The 20631-nt window shown below is 46.2% G+C and overlaps 9 non-coding genes across 9 annotated transcripts; all 9 read left to right on the top strand.

Annotated features, from left to right (window-relative positions):
- The first annotated feature begins 488 nt into the window (after positions 1–488).
- Positions 489–679, top strand: LOC130333637 (U2 spliceosomal RNA). The gene has a single exon (XR_008875793.1). It is a non-coding gene; the product is annotated as a U2 spliceosomal RNA (small nuclear RNA).
- Positions 680–2761: 2082 nt separating this feature from the next.
- Positions 2762–2952, top strand: LOC130333636 (U2 spliceosomal RNA). Its single transcript, XR_008875792.1, has one exon. It is a non-coding gene; the product is annotated as a U2 spliceosomal RNA (small nuclear RNA).
- Positions 2953–5037: 2085 nt separating this feature from the next.
- Positions 5038–5228, top strand: LOC130333635 (U2 spliceosomal RNA). Its single transcript, XR_008875791.1, has one exon. It is a non-coding gene; the product is annotated as a U2 spliceosomal RNA (small nuclear RNA).
- Positions 5229–8626: 3398 nt separating this feature from the next.
- LOC130333634 (U2 spliceosomal RNA) lies at positions 8627–8817 on the top strand. The gene has a single exon (XR_008875790.1). It is a non-coding gene; the product is annotated as a U2 spliceosomal RNA (small nuclear RNA).
- Positions 8818–10906: 2089 nt separating this feature from the next.
- On the top strand, positions 10907–11097 carry LOC130333633 (U2 spliceosomal RNA). The gene has a single exon (XR_008875789.1). It is a non-coding gene; the product is annotated as a U2 spliceosomal RNA (small nuclear RNA).
- Positions 11098–13180: 2083 nt separating this feature from the next.
- On the top strand, positions 13181–13371 carry LOC130333632 (U2 spliceosomal RNA). The gene has a single exon (XR_008875788.1). It is a non-coding gene; the product is annotated as a U2 spliceosomal RNA (small nuclear RNA).
- A 2080-nt stretch (positions 13372–15451) lies between these two features.
- Positions 15452–15642, top strand: LOC130333631 (U2 spliceosomal RNA). Its single transcript, XR_008875787.1, has one exon. It is a non-coding gene; the product is annotated as a U2 spliceosomal RNA (small nuclear RNA).
- A 2089-nt stretch (positions 15643–17731) lies between these two features.
- LOC130333630 (U2 spliceosomal RNA) lies at positions 17732–17922 on the top strand. The gene has a single exon (XR_008875786.1). It is a non-coding gene; the product is annotated as a U2 spliceosomal RNA (small nuclear RNA).
- Positions 17923–20008: 2086 nt separating this feature from the next.
- Positions 20009–20199, top strand: LOC130333628 (U2 spliceosomal RNA). The gene has a single exon (XR_008875785.1). It is a non-coding gene; the product is annotated as a U2 spliceosomal RNA (small nuclear RNA).
- Positions 20200–20631: the final 432 nt, after the last annotated feature.

Genomic DNA, 20631 nt, shown 5'->3' with positions numbered 1-20631 from the left:
GCACTGCTCTGCCTGAGCAGAACCATCACCGCCATAGGTTGTCAAATAACCCGGATTTAACCCACACAGGTAAGTCCAATGGGGTGCAGGCATGTCCTCTATGCTTACAGCTTCCCGTGGGTGTTGGTTTGATACCGTTTGGGGACAGCCAAGGAGGCATCTGCAGGCAACAAAGGTAGGTGTGTGCTTGTGTGTGTGTTTCCTATGCAGATCCTAAGCCCAGTGTCACATGCAAGTAGGAGGAGTAAGAAGGGTTCCTGGCAAATCCGGGTTATGGATTGCATTTAAAAAGGCCCCGTGGGAGTGCAATGGGCCCCTGTCTTGCTGCTTAGCAATAATGGTATTGGTTTAGGTTCTGCTGTGTGTACTGGTGGTTGACTGCCCCCCAGCCCAGAGTGTGCATGGAAAATTGTCTGGCAGCCTCCCTGACAGCAAGCAGTGATAGTGCCCATGAAGGGGACCTTGTTGGGCCCGCCCCTTTCACGGTTATCGCTTCTCGGCCTTTTGGCTAAGATCAAGTGTAGTATCTGTTCTTATCAGTTTAATATCTGATACGTCCCCTATCTGGGGACCATATATTAAATGGATTTTTGAGAACGGGGGCCGATTTCGAAGCTTGCTTCCGTCGCCCTATGCATTGACCCGATATGGCAGTATCTTCGGGTACAGTGCACCACCCCCTTACAGGGTTAAAAAGAAAGATTCCTACTTTCATTGCTACCTGCTTGCTGGCTAGCCAGCTAGCCAGCCCTGTGGGCCTTGCTGCTGCTGCAGCCAAAAAACAAAAGGTGGTGCTGCTGCTGCTTCTGCTGCTTCTGCTTGTGTCTGGCCCCTGTTGGAGCGTCCAGGCACAGGACTTCTGCTGCTGCTGACTAAATGGCCTCCTTAATTGGATCATTTGAGTAGCCAGCACACCTGTGCAGGTAGGGCATGACATGATAGGCAGCTGCCTTGATAGCGGGTGGGTGCTGAATGTTCCTAATTGACAAAATAAGATTAATGCTTATGAAGAAATATAAAATCTCATCCCTTCCCCAATATCGCGCCACACCCCTACCCCTTAATTCCCTGGTTGAACGTGATGGACATATGTCTTTTTTCGACCGTACTAACTATGTAACTATGTAACATAACATGGGGGGGGGGGTCTCCTGGCTGTTCACACAGGTGTGTCATTGCTGTACATTGACCATGCATTGCTTCTGTGGTATTGCAAAGGCAAAGACAAATGCTTCCAGCCATCCATTGCACTAATGGATTGGTCATCAGCTGGCTGTCTATGTCCCGCATCAATATAGACCAAAGTACAGAGGGTTAGGCTATGCTATTGTGCACCTACCTGATGCATCAGAAGGTGCGAGGCCCTTGCTAAATTCTGTGCACAGACTTTGAGATCTATGCTTTAGACTGTATCTAAACCTGCTCCAACATGGACTGACATTCTGGCCTACTTTCAGCCGATGCGACTTGTCTGTCGCTGAACAGTCGCTTTTTATGTATTCAGCACCTATGTATAATGTTGTAAAAATGCTCTAGAAGCTAAAGTCGCAGAAATGTCACACATATTTGGCCTGCAACTTTCTGTGCGACAAATTCAGACAGGAAAAATCAGTATAAATCCTTAGAAAATTATCCCCCAGTGTCTCCATCTGCTGGCGGTATTGAATAAGCATTGCTGCACTGATGGGGTATGCATTAGACGAAAAAAAAGAAGAAAAAGAAGAATAATACGCCCAGAAAAGAGGCGAAAAGGAGAAAAACGTAAAAAAACTTGAAAAAAAAGTAAGAGGAAGAGAAGGGAAAAAAAGGTGGAAATGGGTTTAAAAGTGATTTCGGCGGAGAAATATATATATATATATATATATATATATATATATATATATATATATGCGCACACACACACATAGATATAAACGTATTCTCCGTTGAGATATTGCAGCCGCTGCTGTGTCCAGGCCCAGGAGCCTTAGCACTGTGCTGTGATGTCACTCAATACCACTGACATCACTAGGTGTAAACAACATCTCTCCTTTGCTGTGTATGTGACTATGGAGCTGTTTGGTGATGTCGTCTATTACGGCCTTCATAGAAGCAACAGGAGATTGTTGCATCCATCTTGAACCCTCAGAACTACAGTGCTATGATGTCACTCACTTCCACAGGCCTTGCAGAGTGTAAACAACAACAACCCAGCTTTGTTGTGTATGTAACCAAAGGGATTTGTGATGTCACCTAGAACCTTCACAGCAGCGACAGCTTTATGAGGAGCATCAGCACTGCTCTGCCTGAGCAGAACCATCACCGCCATAGGTTGTCAAATAACCCGGATTTAACCCACACAGGTAAGTCCAATGGGGTGCAGGCATGTCCTCTATGCTTACAGCTTCCCGTGGGTGTTGGTTTGATACCGTTTGGGGACAGCCAAGGAGGCATCTGCAGGCAACAAAGGTAGGTGTGTGCTTGTGTGTGTGTTTCCTATGCAGATCCTAAGCCCAGTGTCACATGCAAGTAGGAGGAGTAAGAAGGGTTCCTGGCAAATCCGGGTTATGGATTGCATTTAAAAAGGCCCCGTGGGAGTGCAATGGGCCCCTGTCTTGCTGCTTAGCAATAATGGTATGGGTTTAGGTTCTGCTGTGTGTACTGGTGGTTGACTGCCCCCCAGCCCAGAGTGTGCATGGAAAATTGTCTGGCAGCCTCCCTGACAGCAAGCAGTGATAGTGCCCATGAAGGGGACCTTGTTGGGCCCGCCCCTTTCACGGTTATCGCTTCTCGGCCTTTTGGCTAAGATCAAGTGTAGTATCTGTTCTTATCAGTTTAATATCTGATACGTCCCCTATCTGGGGACCATATATTAAATGGATTTTTGAGAACGGGGGCCGATTTCGAAGCTTGCTTCCGTCGCCCTATGCATTGACCCGATATGGCAGTATCTTCGGGTACAGTGCACCACCCCCTTACAGGGTTAAAAAGAAAGATTCCTACTTTCATTGCTACCTGCTTGCTGGCTAGCCAGCTAGCCAGCCCTGTGGGCCTTGCTGCTGCTGCAGCCAAAAAACAAAAGGTGGTGCTGCTGCTGCTGCTTCTGCTGCTTCTGCTTCTGCTTGTGTCTGGCCCCTGTTGGAGCGTCCAGGCACAGGACTTCTGCTGCTGCTGACTAAATGGCCTCCTTAATTGGATCATTTGAGTAGCCAGCACACCTGTGCAGGTAGGGCATGACATGATAGGCAGCTGCCTTGATAGCGGGTGGGTGCTGAATGTTCCTAATTGACAAAATAAGATTAATGCTTATGAAGAAATATAAAATCTCATCCCTTCCCCAATATCGCGCCACACCCCTACCCCTTAATTCCCTGGTTGAACGTGATGGACATATGTCTTTTTTCGACCGTACTAACTATGTAACTATGTAACATAACATGGGGGGGGGGGTCTCCTGGCTGTTCACACAGGTGTGTCATTGCTGTACATTGACCATGCATTGCTTCTGTGGTATTGCAAAGGCAAAGACAAATGCTTCCAGCCATCCATTGCACTAATGGATTGGTCATCAGCTGGCTGTCTATGTCCCGCATCAATATAGACCAAAGTACAGAGGGTTAGGCTATGCTATTGTGCACCTACCTGATGCATCAGAAGGTGCGAGGCCCTTGCTAAATTCTGTGCACAGACTTTGAGATCTATGCTTTAGACTGTATCTAAACCTGCTCCAACATGGACTGACATTCTGGCCTACTTTCAGCCGATGCGACTTGTCTGTCGCTGAACAGTCGCTTTTTATGTATTCAGCACCTATGTATAATGTTGTAAAAATGCTCTAGAAGCTAAAGTCGCAGAAATGTCACACATATTTGGCCTGCAACTTTCTGTGCGACAAATTCAGACAGGAAAAATCAGTATAAATCCTTAGAAAATTATCCCCCAGTGTCTCCATCTGCTGGCGGTATTGAATAAGCATTGCTGCACTGATGGGGTATGCATTAGACGAAAAAAAAGAAGAAAAAGAAGAATAATACGCCCAGAAAAGAGGCGAAAAGGAGAAAAACGTAAAAAAACGTGAAAAAAAAGTAAGAGGAAGAGAAGGGAAAAAAAGGTGGAAATGGGTTTAAAAGTGATTTCGGCGGAGAAATATATATATATATATATATATATATATATATATATATATGCGCACACACACACATAGATATAAACGTATTCTCCGTTGAGATATTGCAGCCGCTGCTGTGTCCAGGCCCAGGAGCCTTAGCACTGTGCTGTGATGTCACTCAATACCACTGACATCACTAGGTGTAAACAACATCTCTCCTTTGCTGTGTATGTGACTATGGAGCTGTTTGGTGATGTCGTCTATTACGGCCTTCATAGAAGCAACAGGAGATTGTTGCATCCATCTTGAACCCTCAGAACTACAGTGCTATGATGTCACTCACTTCCACAGGCCTTGCAGAGTGTAAACAACAACAACCCAGCTTTGTTGTGTATGTAACCAAAGGGATTTGTGATGTCACCTAGAACCTTCACAGCAGCGACAGCTTTATGAGGAGCATCAGCACTGCTCTGCCTGAGCAGAACCATCACCGCCATAGGTTGTCAAATAACCCGGATTTAACCCACACAGGTAAGTCCAATGGGGTGCAGGCATGTCCTCTATGCTTACAGCTTCCCGTGGGTGTTGGTTTGATACCGTTTGGGGACAGCCAAGGAGGCATCTGCAGGCAACAAAGGTAGGTGTGTGCTTGTGTGTGTGTTTCCTATGCAGATCCTAAGCCCAGTGTCACATGCAAGTAGGAGGAGTAAGAAGGGTTCCTGGCAAATCCGGGTTATGGATTGCATTTAAAAAGGCCCCGTGGGAGTGCAATGGGCCCCTGTCTTGCTGCTTAGCAATAATGGTATGGGTTTAGGTTCTGCTGTGTGTACTGGTGGTTGACTGCCCCCCAGCCCAGAGTGTGCATGGAAAATTGTCTGGCAGCCTCCCTGACAGCAAGCAGTGATAGTGCCCATGAAGGGGACCTTGTTGGGCCCGCCCCTTTCACGGTTATCGCTTCTCGGCCTTTTGGCTAAGATCAAGTGTAGTATCTGTTCTTATCAGTTTAATATCTGATACGTCCCCTATCTGGGGACCATATATTAAATGGATTTTTGAGAACGGGGGCCGATTTCGAAGCTTGCTTCCGTCGCCCTATGCATTGACCCGATATGGCAGTATCTTCGGGTACAGTGCACCACCCCCTTACAGGGTTAAAAAGAAAGATTCCTACTTTCATTGCTACCTGCTTGCTGGCTAGCCAGCTAGCCAGCCCTGTGGGCCTTGCTGCTGCTGCAGCCAAAAAACAAAAGGTGGTGCTGCTGCTGCTGCTTCTGCTGCTTCTGCTTCTGCTTGTGTCTGGCCCCTGTTGGAGCGTCCAGGCACAGGACTTCTGCTGCTGCTGACTAAATGGCCTCCTTAATTGGATCATTTGAGTAGCCAGCACACCTGTGCAGGTAGGGCATGACATGATAGGCAGCTGCCTTGATAGCGGGTGGGTGCTGAATGTTCCTAATTGACAAAATAAGATTAATGCTTATGAAGAAATATAAAATCTCATCCCTTCCCCAATATCGCGCCACACCCCTACCCCTTAATTCCCTGGTTGAACGTGATGGACATATGTCTTTTTTCGACCGTACTAACTATGTAACTATGTAACATAACATGGGGGGGGGGGTCTCCTGGCTGTTCACACAGGTGTGTCATTGCTGTACATTGACCATGCATTGCTTCTGTGGTATTGCAAAGGCAAAGACAAATGCTTCCAGCCATCCATTGCACTAATGGATTGGTCATCAGCTGGCTGTCTATGTCCCGCATCAATATAGACCAAAGTACAGAGGGTTAGGCTATGCTATTGTGCACCTACCTGATGCATCAGAAGGTGCGAGGCCCTTGCTAAATTCTGTGCACAGACTTTGAGATCTATGCTTTAGACTGTACCTAAACCTGCTCCAACATGGACTGACATTCTGGCCTACTTTCAGCCGATGCGACTTGTCTGTCGCTGAACAGTCGCTTTTTATGTATTCAGCACCTATGTATAATGTTGTAAAAATGCTCTAGAAGCTAAAGTCGCAGAAATGTCACACATATTTGGCCTGCAACTTTCTGTGCGACAAATTCAGACAGGAAAAATCTGTATAAATCCTTAGAAAATTATCCCCCAGTGTCTCCATCTGCTGGCGGTATTGAATAAGCATTGCTGCACTGATGGGGTATGCATTAGACGAAAAAAAAGAAGAAAAAGAAGAATAATACGCCCAGAAAAGAGGCGAAAAGGAGAAAAACGTAAAAAAACGTGAAAAAAAAGTAAGAGGAAGAGAAGGGAAAAAAAGGTGGAAATGGGTTTAAAAGTGATTTCGGCGGAGAAATATATATATATATATATAGAGAAGTAAAGATGATGCAGCACTCCACAATAATGCATAAGGTGGTGTTTATTCCAGCATGTGCAAAGACAACGTTTCACCAGTCTCTCACTGGCTTTCTCAAGTAACTGATAGTGACATAGGTGGGTATAAATAGACCTCCCATTCGGTCATGTGACATAATTAGCAAAACAATTTACATAAGTAAACCAGGTGCATACAAAATCACAGTGAATATCTTGAACATTACATAACGTATAAAGTATCAAAGTGTATATACATGTAATACAGTGATCAGAGATTAGATACTGATCATATAAAGTGTGAAAATAACATAAGTATACATGCAGGGGCGTGTAGACGTGAAATGCTTCCGGTTTCCTCGCCATGATGCCTGTGTTGCAGAGACGCCGATCCAGCGTGATACTGAAGAGATTCGCGGCTGTTAGCAACGCTTCCGGGTTGAGAGGAGGTAGCGGCGTCTAAATGACGTCATTGCTACCATGGAAACCTCTCTCCGTCATTAGCGCATGCGTAATGGGCCTGTGGAATGTAGAGAATGAGCTGCTCATGCGTACTGTGAGTCGCGTCCTTGGCAACAAGTGCGTCCGTACCTTAGCGGCCTTGCAAGGACGCGACTCACAGTACGCATGAGCAGCTCATTCTCTACATTCCACAGGCCCATTACGCATGCGCTAATGACGGAGAGAGGTTTCCATGGTAGCAATGACGTCATTTAGACGCCGCTACCTCCTCTCAACCCGGAAGCGTTGCTAACAGCCGCGAATCTCTTCAGTATCACGCTGGATCGGCGTCTCTGCAACACAGGCATCATGGCGAGGAAACCGGAAGCATTTCACGTCTACACGCCCCTGCATGTATACTTATGTTATTTTCACACTTTATATGATCAGTATCTAATCTCTGATCACTGTATTACATGTATATACACTTTGATACTTTATACGTTATGTAATGTTCAAGATATTCACTGTGATTTTGTATGCACCTGGTTTACTTATGTAAATTGTTTTGCTAATTATGTCACATGACCGAATGGGAGGTCTATTTATACCCACCTATGTCACTATCAGTTACTTGAGAAAGCCAGTGAGAGACTGGTGAAACGTTGTCTTTGCACATGCTGGAATAAACACCACCTTATGCATTATTGTGGAGTGCTGCATCATCTTTACTTCTCTGGATTGAGGAACCAGTGGACCCAGGTTCTAGGAATGCGTGCACCCCATCTCCTTTTTCATTTTCTTCTCCTACTCTGGACAACTGAGGTGCTGCCTTTATCTTTTTGCTATATATATATATATATATATATATATATATATATATATATATATGCGCACACACACACATAGATATAAACGTATTCTCCGTTGAGATATTGCAGCCGCTGCTGTGTCCAGGCCCAGGAGCCTTAGCACTGTGCTGTGATGTCACTCAATACCACTGACATCACTAGGTGTAAACAACATCTCTCCTTTGCTGTGTATGTGACTATGGAGCTGTTTGGTGATGTCGTCTATTACGGCCTTCATAGAAGCAACAGGAGATTGTTGCATCCATCTTGAACCCTCAGAACTACAGTGCTATGATGTCACTCACTTCCACAGGCCTTGCAGAGTGTAAACAACAACAACCCAGCTTTGTTGTGTATGTAACCAAAGGGATTTGTGATGTCACCTAGAACCTTCACAGCAGCGACAGCTTTATGAGGAGCATCAGCACTGCTCTGCCTGAGCAGAACCATCACCGCCATAGGTTGTCAAATAACCCGGATTTAACCCACACAGGTAAGTCCAATGGGGTGCAGGCATGTCCTCTATGCTTACAGCTTCCCGTGGGTGTTGGTTTGATACCGTTTGGGGACAGCCAAGGAGGCATCTGCAGGCAACAAAGGTAGGTGTGTGCTTGTGTGTGTGTTTCCTATGCAGATCCTAAGCCCAGTGTCACATGCAAGTAGGAGGAGTAAGAAGGGTTCCTGGCAAATCCGGGTTATGGATTGCATTTAAAAAGGCCCCGTGGGAGTGCAATGGGCCCCTGTCTTGCTGCTTAGCAATAATGGTATGGGTTTAGGTTCTGCTGTGTGTACTGGTGGTTGACTGCCCCCCAGCCCAGAGTGTGCATGGAAAATTGTCTGGCAGCCTCCCTGACAGCAAGCAGTGATAGTGCCCATGAAGGGGACCTTGTTGGGCCCGCCCCTTTCACGGTTATCGCTTCTCGGCCTTTTGGCTAAGATCAAGTGTAGTATCTGTTCTTATCAGTTTAATATCTGATACGTCCCCTATCTGGGGACCATATATTAAATGGATTTTTGAGAACGGGGGCCGATTTCGAAGCTTGCTTCCGTCGCCCTATGCATTGACCCGATATGGCAGTATCTTCGGGTACAGTGCACCACCCCCTTACAGGGTTAAAAAGAAAGATTCCTACTTTCATTGCTACCTGCTTGCTGGCTAGCCAGCTAGCCAGCCCTGTGGGCCTTGCTGCTGCTGCAGCCAAAAAACAAAAGGTGGTGCTGCTGCTGCTTCTGCTGCTTCTGCTTCTGCTTGTGTCTGGCCCCTGTTGGAGCGTCCAGGCACAGGACTTCTGCTGCTGCTGACTAAATGGCCTCCTTAATTGGATCATTTGAGTAGCCAGCACACCTGTGCAGGTAGGGCATGACATGATAGGCAGCTGCCTTGATAGCGGGTGGGTGCTGAATGTTCCTAATTGACAAAATAAGATTAATGCTTATGAAGAAATATAAAATCTCATCCCTTCCCCAATATCGCGCCACACCCCTACCCCTTAATTCCCTGGTTGAACGTGATGGACATATGTCTTTTTTCGACCGTACTAACTATGTAACTATGTAACATAACATGGGGGGGGGGGGTCTCCTGGCTGTTCACACAGGTGTGTCATTGCTGTACATTGACCATGCACTGCTTCTGTGGTATTGCAAAGGCAAAGACAAATGCTTCCAGCCATCCATTGCACTAATGGATTGGTCATCAGCTGGCTGTCTATGTCCCGCATCAATATAGACCAAAGTACAGAGGGTTAGGCTATGCTATTGTGCACCTACCTGATGCATCAGAAGGTGCGAGGCCCTTGCTAAATTCTGTGCACAGACTTTGAGATCTATGCTTTAGACTGTATCTAAACCTGCTCCAACATGGACTGACATTCTGGCCTACTTTCAGCCGATGCGACTTGTCTGTCGCTGAACAGTCGCTTTTTATGTATTCAGCACCTATGTATAATGTTGTAAAAATGCTCTAGAAGCTAAAGTCGCAGAAATGTCACACATATTTGGCCTGCAACTTTCTGTGCGACAAATTCAGACAGGAAAAATCAGTATAAATCCTTAGAAAATTATCCCCCAGTGTCTCCATCTGCTGGCGGTATTGAATAAGCATTGCTGCACTGATGGGGTATGCATTAGACGAAAAAAAAGAAGAAAAAGAAGAATAATACGCCCAGAAAAGAGGCGAAAAGGAGAAAAACGTAAAAAAACGTGAAAAAAAAGTAAGAGGAAGAGAAGGGAAAAAAAGGTGGAAATGGGTTTAAAAGTGATTTCGGCGGAGAAATATATATATATATATATATATATATATATATATATATATATATATGCGCACACACACACATAGATATAAACGTATTCTCCGTTGAGATATTGCAGCCGCTGCTGTGTCCAGGCCCAGGAGCCTTAGCACTGTGCTGTGATGTCACTCAATACCACTGACATCACTAGGTGTAAACAACATCTCTCCTTTGCTGTGTATGTGACTATGGAGCTGTTTGGTGATGTCGTCTATTACGGCCTTCATAGAAGCAACAGGAGATTGTTGCATCCATCTTGAACCCTCAGAACTACAGTGCTATGATGTCACTCACTTCCACAGGCCTTGCAGAGTGTAAACAACAACAACCCAGCTTTGTTGTGTATGTAACCAAAGGGATTTGTGATGTCACCTAGAACCTTCACAGCAGCGACAGCTTTATGAGGAGCATCAGCACTGCTCTGCCTGAGCAGAACCATCACCGCCATAGGTTGTCAAATAACCCGGATTTAACCCACACAGGTAAGTCCAATGGGGTGCAGGCATGTCCTCTATGCTTACAGCTTCCCGTGGGTGTTGGTTTGATACCGTTTGGGGACAGCCAAGGAGGCATCTGCAGGCAACAAAGGTAGGTGTGTGCTTGTGTGTGTGTTTCCTATGCAGATCCTAAGCCCAGTGTCACATGCAAGTAGGAGGAGTAAGAAGGGTTCCTGGCAAATCCGGGTTATGGATTGCATTTAAAAAGGCCCCGTGGGAGTGCAATGGGCCCCTGTCTTGCTGCTTAGCAATAATGGTATGGGTTTAGGTTCTGCTGTGTGTACTGGTGGTTGACTGCCCCCCAGCCCAGAGTGTGCATGGAAAATTGTCTGGCAGCCTCCCTGACAGCAAGCAGTGATAGTGCCCATGAAGGGGACCTTGTTGGGCCCGCCCCTTTCACGGTTATCGCTTCTCGGCCTTTTGGCTAAGATCAAGTGTAGTATCTGTTCTTATCAGTTTAATATCTGATACGTCCCCTATCTGGGGACCATATATTAAATGGATTTTTGAGAACGGGGGCCGATTTCGAAGCTTGCTTCCGTCGCCCTATGCATTGACCCGATATGGCAGTATCTTCGGGTACAGTGCACCACCCCCTTACAGGGTTAAAAAGAAAGATTCCTACTTTCATTGCTACCTGCTTGCTGGCTAGCCAGCTAGCCAGCCCTGTGGGCCTTGCTGCTGCTGCAGCCAAAAAACAAAAGGTGGTGCTGCTGCTTCTGCTGCTTCTGCTTCTGCTTGTGTCTGGCCCCTGTTGGAGCGTCCAGGCACAGGACTTCTGCTGCTGCTGACTAAATGGCCTCCTTAATTGGATCATTTGAGTAGCTAGCACACCTGTGCAGGTAGGGCATGACATGATAGGCAGCTGCCTTGATAGCGGGTGGGTGCTGAATGTTCCTAATTGACAAAATAAGATTAATGCTTATGAAGAAATATAAAATCTCATCCCTTCCCCAATATCGCGCCACACCCCTACCCCTTAATTCCCTGGTTGAACGTGATGGACATATGTCTTTTTTCGACCGTACTAACTATGTAACTATGTAACATAACATGGGGGGGGGGGTCTCCTGGCTGTTCACACAGGTGTGTCATTGCTGTACATTGACCATGCATTGCTTCTGTGGTATTGCAAAGGCAAAGACAAATGCTTCCAGCCATCCATTGCACTAATGGATTGGTCATCAGCTGGCTGTCTATGTCCCGCATCAATATAGACCAAAGTACAGAGGGTTAGGCTATGCTATTGTGCACCTACCTGATGCATCAGAAGGTGCGAGGCCCTTGCTAAATTCTGTGCACAGACTTTGAGATCTATGCTTTAGACTGTATCTAAACCTGCTCCAACATGGACTGACATTCTGGCCTACTTTCAGCCGATGCGACTTGTCTGTCGCTGAACAGTCGCTTTTTATGTATTCAGCACCTATGTATAATGTTGTAAAAATGCTCTAGAAGCTAAAGTCGCAGAAATGTCACACATATTTGGCCTGCAACTTTCTGTGCGACAAATTCAGACAGGAAAAATCAGTATAAATCCTTAGAAAATTATCCCCCAGTGTCTCCATCTGCTGGCGGTATTGAATAAGCATTGCTGCACTGATGGGGTATGCATTAGACGAAAAAAAAGAAGAAAAAGAAGAATAATACGCCCAGAAAAGAGGCGAAAAGGAGAAAAACGTAAAAAAACGTGAAAAAAAAGTAAGAGGAAGAGAAGGGAAAAAAAGGTGGAAATGGGTTTAAAAGTGATTTCGGCGGAGAAATATATATATATATATATATATATATATATATATATATATATATGCGCACACACACACATAGATATAAACGTATTCTCCGTTGAGATATTGCAGCCGCTGCTGTGTCCAGGCCCAGGAGCCTTAGCACTGTGCTGTGATGTCACTCAATACCACTGACATCACTAGGTGTAAACAACATCTCTCCTTTGCTGTGTATGTGACTATGGAGCTGTTTGGTGATGTCGTCTATTACGGCCTTCATAGAAGCAACAGGAGATTGTTGCATCCATCTTGAACCCTCAGAACTACAGTGCTATGATGTCACTCACTTCCACAGGCCTTGCAGAGTGTAAACAACAACAACCCAGCTTTGTTGTGTATGTAACCAAAGGGATTTGTGATGTCACCTAGAACCTTCACAGCAGCGACAGCTTTATGAGGAGCATCAGCACTGCTCTGCCTGAGCAGAACCATCACCGCCATAGGTTGTCAAATAACCCGGATTTAACCCACACAGGTAAGTCCAATGGGGTGCAGGCATGTCCTCTATGCTTACAGCTTCCCGTGGGTGTTGGTTTGATACCGTTTGGGGACAGCCAAGGAGGCATCTGCAGGCAACAAAGGTAGGTGTGTGCTTGTGTGTGTGTTTCCTATGCAGATCCTAAGCCCAGTGTCACATGCAAGTAGGAGGAGTAAGAAGGGTTCCTGGCAAATCCGGGTTATGGATTGCATTTAAAAAGGCCCCGTGGGAGTGCAATGGGCCCCTGTCTTGCTGCTTAGCAATAATGGAATGGGTTTAGGTTCTGCTGTGTGTACTGGTGGTTGACTGCCCCCCAGCCCAGAGTGTGCATGGAAAATTGTCTGGCAGCCTCCCTGACAGCAAGCAGTGATAGTGCCCATGAAGGGGACCTTGTTGGGCCCGCCCCTTTCACGGTTATCGCTTCTCGGCCTTTTGGCTAAGATCAAGTGTAGTATCTGTTCTTATCAGTTTAATATCTGATACGTCCCCTATCTGGGGACCATATATTAAATGGATTTTTGAGAACGGGGGCCGATTTCGAAGCTTGCTTCCGTCGCCCTATGCATTGACCCGATATGGCAGTATCTTCGGGTACAGTGCACCACCCCCTTACAGGGTTAAAAAGAAAGATTCCTACTTTCATTGCTACCTGCTTGCTGGCTAGCCAGCTAGCCAGCCCTGTGGGCCTTGCTGCTGCTGCAGCCAAAAAACAAAAGGTGGTGCTGCTGCTGCTTCTGCTGCTTCTGCTTCTGCTTGTGTCTGGCCCCTGTTGGAGCGTCCAGGCACAGGACTTCTGCTGCTGCTGACTAAATGGCCTCCTTAATTGGATCATTTGAGTAGCCAGCACACCTGTGCAGGTAGGGCATGACATGATAGGCAGCTGCCTTGATAGCGGGTGGGTGCTGAATGTTCCTAATTGACAAAATAAGATTAATGCTTATGAAGAAATATAAAATCTCATCCCTTCCCCAATATCGCGCCACACCCCTACCCCTTAATTCCCTGGTTGAACGTGATGGACATATGTCTTTTTTCGACCGTACTAACTATGTAACTATGTAACATAACATGGGGGGGGGGGTCTCCTGGCTGTTCACACAGGTGTGTCATTGCTGTACATTGACCATGCATTGCTTCTGTGGTATTGCAAAGGCAAAGACAAATGCTTCCAGCCATCCATTGCACTAATGGATTGGTCATCAGCTGGCTGTCTATGTCCCGCATCAATATAGACCAAAGTACAGAGGGTTAGGCTATGCTATTGTGCACCTACCTGATGCATCAGAAGGTGCGAGGCCCTTGCTAAATTCTGTGCACAGACTTTGAGATCTATGCTTTAGACTGTATCTAAACCTGCTCCAACATGGACTGACATTCTGGCCTACTTTCAGCCGATGCGACTTGTCTGTCGCTGAACAGTCGCTTTTTATGTATTCAGCACCTATGTATAATGTTGTAAAAATGCTCTAGAAGCTAAAGTCGCAGAAATGTCACACATATTTGGCCTGCAACTTTCTGTGCGACAAATTCAGACAGGAAAAATCAGTATAAATCCTTAGAAAATTATCCCCCAGTGTCTCCATCTGCTGGCGGTATTGAATAAGCATTGCTGCACTGATGGGGTATGCATTAGACGAAAAAAAAGAAGAAAAAGAAGAATAATACGCCCAGAAAAGAGGCGAAAAGGAGAAAAACGTAAAAAAACGTGAAAAAAAAGTAAGAGGAAGAGAAGGGAAAAAAAGGTGGAAATGGGTTTAAAAGTGATTTCGGCGGAGAAATATATATATATATATATATATATATATATATATATATGCGCACACACACACATAGATATAAACGTATTCTCCGTTGAGATATTGCAGCCGCTGCTGTGTCCAGGCCCAGGAGCCTTAGCACTGTGCTGTGATGTCACTCAATACCACTGACATCACTAGGTGTAAACAACATCTCTCCTTTGCTGTGTATGTGACTATGGAGCTGTTTGGTGATGTCGTCTATAACGGCCTTCATAGAAGCAACAGGAGATTGTTGCATCCATCTTGAACCCTCAGAACTACAGTGCTATGATGTCACTCACTTCCACAGGCCTTGCAGAGTGTAAACAACAACAACCCAGCTTTGTTGTGTATGTAACCAAAGGGATTTGTGATGTCACCTAGAACCTTCACAGCAGCGACAGCTTTATGAGGAGCATCAGCACTGCTCTGCCTGAGCAGAACCATCACCGCCATAGGTTGTCAAATAACCCGGATTTAACCCACACAGGTAAGTCCAATGGGGTGCAGGCATGTCCTCTATGCTTACAGCTTCCCGTGGGTGTTGGTTTGATACCGTTTGGGGACAGCCAAGGAGGCATCTGCAGGCAACAAAGGTAGGTGTGTGCTTGTGTGTGTGTTTCCTATGCAGATCCTAAGCCCAGTGTCACATGCAAGTAGGAGGAGTAAGAAGGGTTCCTGGCAAATCCGGGTTATGGATTGCATTTAAAAAGGCCCCGTGGGAGTGCAATGGGCCCCTGTCTTGCTGCTTAGCAATAATGGTATGGGTTTAGGTTCTGCTGTGTGTACTGGTGGTTGACTGCCCCCCAGCCCAGAGTGTGCATGGAAAATTGTCTGGCAGCCTCCCTGACAGCAAGCAGTGATAGTGCCCATGAAGGGGACCTTGTTGGGCCCGCCCCTTTCACGGTTATCGCTTCTCGGCCTTTTGGCTAAGATCAAGTGTAGTATCTGTTCTTATCAGTTTAATATCTGATACGTCCCCTATCTGGGGACCATATATTAAATGGATTTTTGAGAACGGGGGCCGATTTCGAAGCTTGCTTCCGTCGCCCTATGCATTGACCCGATATGGCAGTATCTTCGGGTACAGTGCACCACCCCCTTACAGGGTTAAAAAGAAAGATTCCTACTTTCATTGCTACCTGCTTGCTGGCTAGCCAGCTAGCCAGCCCTGTGGGCCTTGCTGCTGCTGCAGCCAAAAAACAAAAGGTGGTGCTGCTGCTGCTTCTGCTGCTTCTGCTTCTGCTTGTGTCTGGCCCCTGTTGGAGCGTCCAGGCACAGGACTTCTGCTGCTGCTGACTAAATGGCCTCCTTAATTGGATCATTTGAGTAGCCAGCACACCTGTGCAGGTAGGGCATGACATGATAGGCAGCTGCCTTGATAGCGGGTGGGTGCTGAATGTTCCTAATTGACAAAATAAGATTAATGCTTATGAAGAAATATAAAATCTCATCCCTTCCCCAATATCGCGCCACACCCCTACCCCTTAATTCCCTGGTTGAACGTGATGGACATATGTCTTTTTTCGACCGTACTAACTATGTAACTATGTAACATAACATGGGGGGGGGGGGTCTCCTGGCTGTTCACACAGGTGTGTCATTGCTGTACATTGACCATGCATTGCTTCTGTGGTATTGCAAAGGCAAAGACAAATGCTTCCAGCCATCCATTGCACTAATGGATTGGTCATCAGCTGGCTGTCTATGTCCCGCATCAATATAGACCAAAGTACAGAGGGTTAGGCTATGCTATTGTGCACCTACCTGATGCATCAGAAGGTGCGAGGCCCTTGCTAAATTCTGTGCACAGACTTTGAGATCTATGCTTTAGACTGTATCTAAACCTGCTCCAACATGGACTGACATTCTGGCCTACTTTCAGCCGATGCGACTTGTCTGTCGCTGAACAGTCGCTTTTTATGTATTCAGCACCTATGTATAATGTTGTAAAAATGCTCTAGAAGCTAAAGTCGCAGAAATGTCACACATATTTGGCCTGCAACTTTCTGTGCGACAAATTCAGACAGGAAAAATCAGTATAAATCCTTAGAAAATTATCCCCCAGTGTCTCCATCTGCTGGCGGTATTGAATAAGCATTGCTGCACTGATGGGGTATGCATTAGACGAAAAAAAAGAAGAAAAAGAAGAATAATACGCCCAGAAAAGAGGCGAAAAGGAGAAAAACGTAAAAAAACGTGAAAAAAAAGTAAGAGGAAGAGAAGGGAAAAAAAGGTGGAAATGGGTTTAAAAGTGATTTCGGCGGAGAAATATATATATATATATATATATATATATATATATATATATATATATGCGCACACACACACATAGATATAAACGTATTCTCCGTTGAGATATTGCAGCCGCTGCTGTGTCCAGGCCCAGGAGCCTTAGCACTGTGCTGTGATGTCACTCAATACCACTGACATCACTAGGTGTAAACAACATCTCTCCTTTGCTGTGTATGTGACTATGGAGCTGTTTGGTGATGTCGTCTATTACGGCCTTCATAGAAGCAACAGGAGATTGTTGCATCCATCTTGAACCCTCAGAACTACAGTGCTATGATGTCACTCACTTCCACAGGCCTTGCAGAGTGTAAACAACAACAACCCAGCTTTGTTGTGTATGTAACCAAAGGGATTTGTGATGTCACCTAGAACCTTCACAGCAGCGACAGCTTTATGAGGAGCATCAGCACTGCTCTGCCTGAGCAGAACCATCACCGCCATAGGTTGTCAAATAACCCGGATTTAACCCACACAGGTAAGTCCAATGGGGTGCAGGCATGTCCTCTATGCTTACAGCTTCCCGTGGGTGTTGGTTTGATACCGTTTGGGGACAGCCAAGGAGGCATCTGCAGGCAACAAAGGTAGGTGTGTGCTTGTGTGTGTGTTTCCTATGCAGATCCTAAGCCCAGTGTCACATGCAAGTAGGAGGAGTAAGAAGGGTTCCTGGCAAATCCGGGTTATGGATTGCATTTAAAAAGGCCCCGTGGGAGTGCAATGGGCCCCTGTCTTGCTGCTTAGCAATAATGGTATGGGTTTAGGTTCTGCTGTGTGTACTGGTGGTTGACTGCCCCCCAGCCCAGAGTGTGCATGGAAAATTGTCTGGCAGCCTCCCTGACAGCAAGCAGTGATAGTGCCCATGAAGGGGACCTTGTTGGGCCCGCCCCTTTCACGGTTATCGCTTCTCGGCCTTTTGGCTAAGATCAAGTGTAGTATCTGTTCTTATCAGTTTAATATCTGATACGTCCCCTATCTGGGGACCATATATTAAATGGATTTTTGAGAACGGGGGCCGATTTCGAAGCTTGCTTCCGTCGCCCTATGCATTGACCCGATATGGCAGTATCTTCGGGTACAGTGCACCACCCCCTTACAGGGTTAAAAAGAAAGATTCCTACTTTCATTGCTACCTGCTTGCTGGCTAGCCAGCTAGCCAGCCCTGTGGGCCTTGCTGCTGCTGCAGCCAAAAAACAAAAGGTGGTGCTGCTGCTGCTTCTGCTGCTTCTGCTTCTGCTTGTGTCTGGCCCCTGTTGGAGCGTCCAGGCACAGGACTTCTGCTGCTGCTGACTAAATGGCCTCCTTAATTGGATCATTTGAGTAGCCAGCACACCTGTGCAGGTAGGGCATGACATGATAGGCAGCTGCCTTGATAGCGGGTGGGTGCTGAATGTTCCTAATTGACAAAATAAGATTAATGCTTATGAAGAAATATAAAATCTCATCCCTTCCCCAATATCGCGCCACACCCCTACCCCTTAATTCCCTGGTTGAACGTGATGGACATATGTCTTTTTTCGACCGTACTAACTATGTAACTATGTAACATAACATGGGGGGGGGGGTCTCCTGGCTGTTCACACAGGTGTGTCATTGCTGTACATTGACCATGCATTGCTTCTGTGGTATTGCAAAGGCAAAGACAAATGCTTCCAGCCATCCATTGCACTAATGGATTGGTCATCAGCTGGCTGTCTATGTCCCGCATCAATATAGACCAAAGTACAGAGGGTTAGGCTATGCTATTGTGCACCTACCTGATGCATCAGAAGGTGCGAGGCCCTTGCTAAATTCTGTGCACAGACTTTGAGATCTATGCTTTAGACTGTATCTAAACCTGCTCCAACATGGACTGACATTCTGGCCTACTTTCAGCCGATGCGACTTGTCTGTCGCTGAACAGTCGCTTTTTATGTATTCAGCACCTATGTATAATGTTGTAAAAATGCTCTAGAAGCTAAAGTCGCAGAAATGTCACACATATTTGGCCTGCAACTTTCTGTGCGACAAATTCAGACAGGAAAAATCAGTATAAATCCTTAGAAAATTATCCCCCAGTGTCTCCATCTGCTGGCGGTATTGAATAAGCATTGCTGCACTGATGGGGTATGCATTAGACGAAAAAAAAGAAGAAAAAGAAGAATAATACGCCCAGAAAAGAGGCGAAAAGGAGAAAAACGTAAAAAAACGTGAAAAAAAAGTAAGAGGAAGAGAAGGGAAAAAAAGGTGGAAATGGGTTTAAAAGTGATTTCGGCGGAGAAATATATATATATATATATATATATATATATATATATATATATATGCGCACACACACACATAGATATAAACGTATTCTCCGTTGAGATATTGCAGCCGCTGCTGTGTCCAGGCCCAGGAGCCTTAGCACTGTGCTGTGATGTCACTCAATACCACTGACATCACTAGGTGTAAACAACATCTCTCCTTTGCTGTGTATGTGACTATGGAGCTGTTTGGTGATGTCGTCTATTACGGCCTTCATAGAAGCAACAGGAGATTGTTGCATCCATCTTGAACCCTCAGAACTACAGTGCTATGATGTCACTCACTTCCACAGGCCTTGCAGAGTGTAAACAACAACAACCCAGCTTTGTTGTGTATGTAACCAAAGGGATTTGTGATGTCACCTAGAACCTTCACAGCAGCGACAGCTTTATGAGGAGCATCAGCACTGCTCTGCCTGAGCAGAACCATCACCGCCATAGGTTGTCAAATAACCCGGATTTAACCCACACAGGTAAGTCCAATGGGGTGCAGGCATGTCCTCTATGCTTACAGCTTCCCGTGGGTGTTGGTTTGATACCGTTTGGGGACAGCCAAGGAGGCATCTGCAGGCAACAAAGGTAGGTGTGTGCTTGTGTGTGTGTTTCCTATGCAGATCCTAAGCCCAGTGTCACATGCAAGTAGGAGGAGTAAGAAGGGTTCCTGGCAAATCCGGGTTATGGATTGCATTTAAAAAGGGCCCGTGGGAGTGCAATGGGCCCCTGTCTTGCTGCTTAGCAATAATGGTATGGGTTTAGGTTCTGCTGTGTGTACTGGTGGTTGACTGCCCCCCAGCCCAGAGTGTGCATGGAAAATTGTCTGGCAGCCTCCCTGACAGCAAGCAGTGATAGTGCCCATGAAGGGGACCTTGTTGGGCCCGCCCCTTTCACGGTTATCGCTTCTCGGCCTTTTGGCTAAGATCAAGTGTAGTATCTGTTCTTATCAGTTTAATATCTGATACGTCCCCTATCTGGGGACCATATATTAAATGGATTTTTGAGAACGGGGGCCGATTTCGAAGCTTGCTTCCGTCGCCCTATGCATTGACCCGATATGGCAGTATCTTCGGGTACAGTGCACCACCCCCTTACAGGGTTAAAAAGAAAGATTCCTACTTTCATTGCTACCTGCTTGCTGGCTAGCCAGCTAGCCAGCCCTGTGGGCCTTGCTGCTGCTGCAGCCAAAAAACAAAAGGTGGTGCTGCTGCTGCTTCTGCTGCTTCTGCTTCTGCTTGTGTCTGGCCCCTGTTGGAGCGTCCAGGCACAGGACTTCTGCTGCTGCTGACTAAATGGCCTCCTTAATTGGATCATTTGAGTAGCCAGCACACCTGTGCAGGTAGGGCATGACATGATAGGCAGCTGCCTTGATAGCGGGTGGGTGCTGAATGTTCCTAATTGACAAAATAAGATTAATGCTTATGAAGAAATATAAAATCTCATCCCTTCCCCAATATCGCGCCACACCCCTACCCCTTAATTCCCTGGTTGAACGTGATGGACATATGTCTTTTTTCGACC

The sequence above is a fragment of the Hyla sarda genome, unplaced genomic scaffold (assembly GCF_029499605.1).
Source record: "Hyla sarda isolate aHylSar1 unplaced genomic scaffold, aHylSar1.hap1 scaffold_413, whole genome shotgun sequence".
Classification (NCBI taxonomy): domain Eukaryota; kingdom Metazoa; phylum Chordata; class Amphibia; order Anura; family Hylidae; genus Hyla; species Hyla sarda.
Note: the sequence above shows the minus strand (reverse complement) of the source record. Positions and strands in the feature narration are given on the sequence as shown.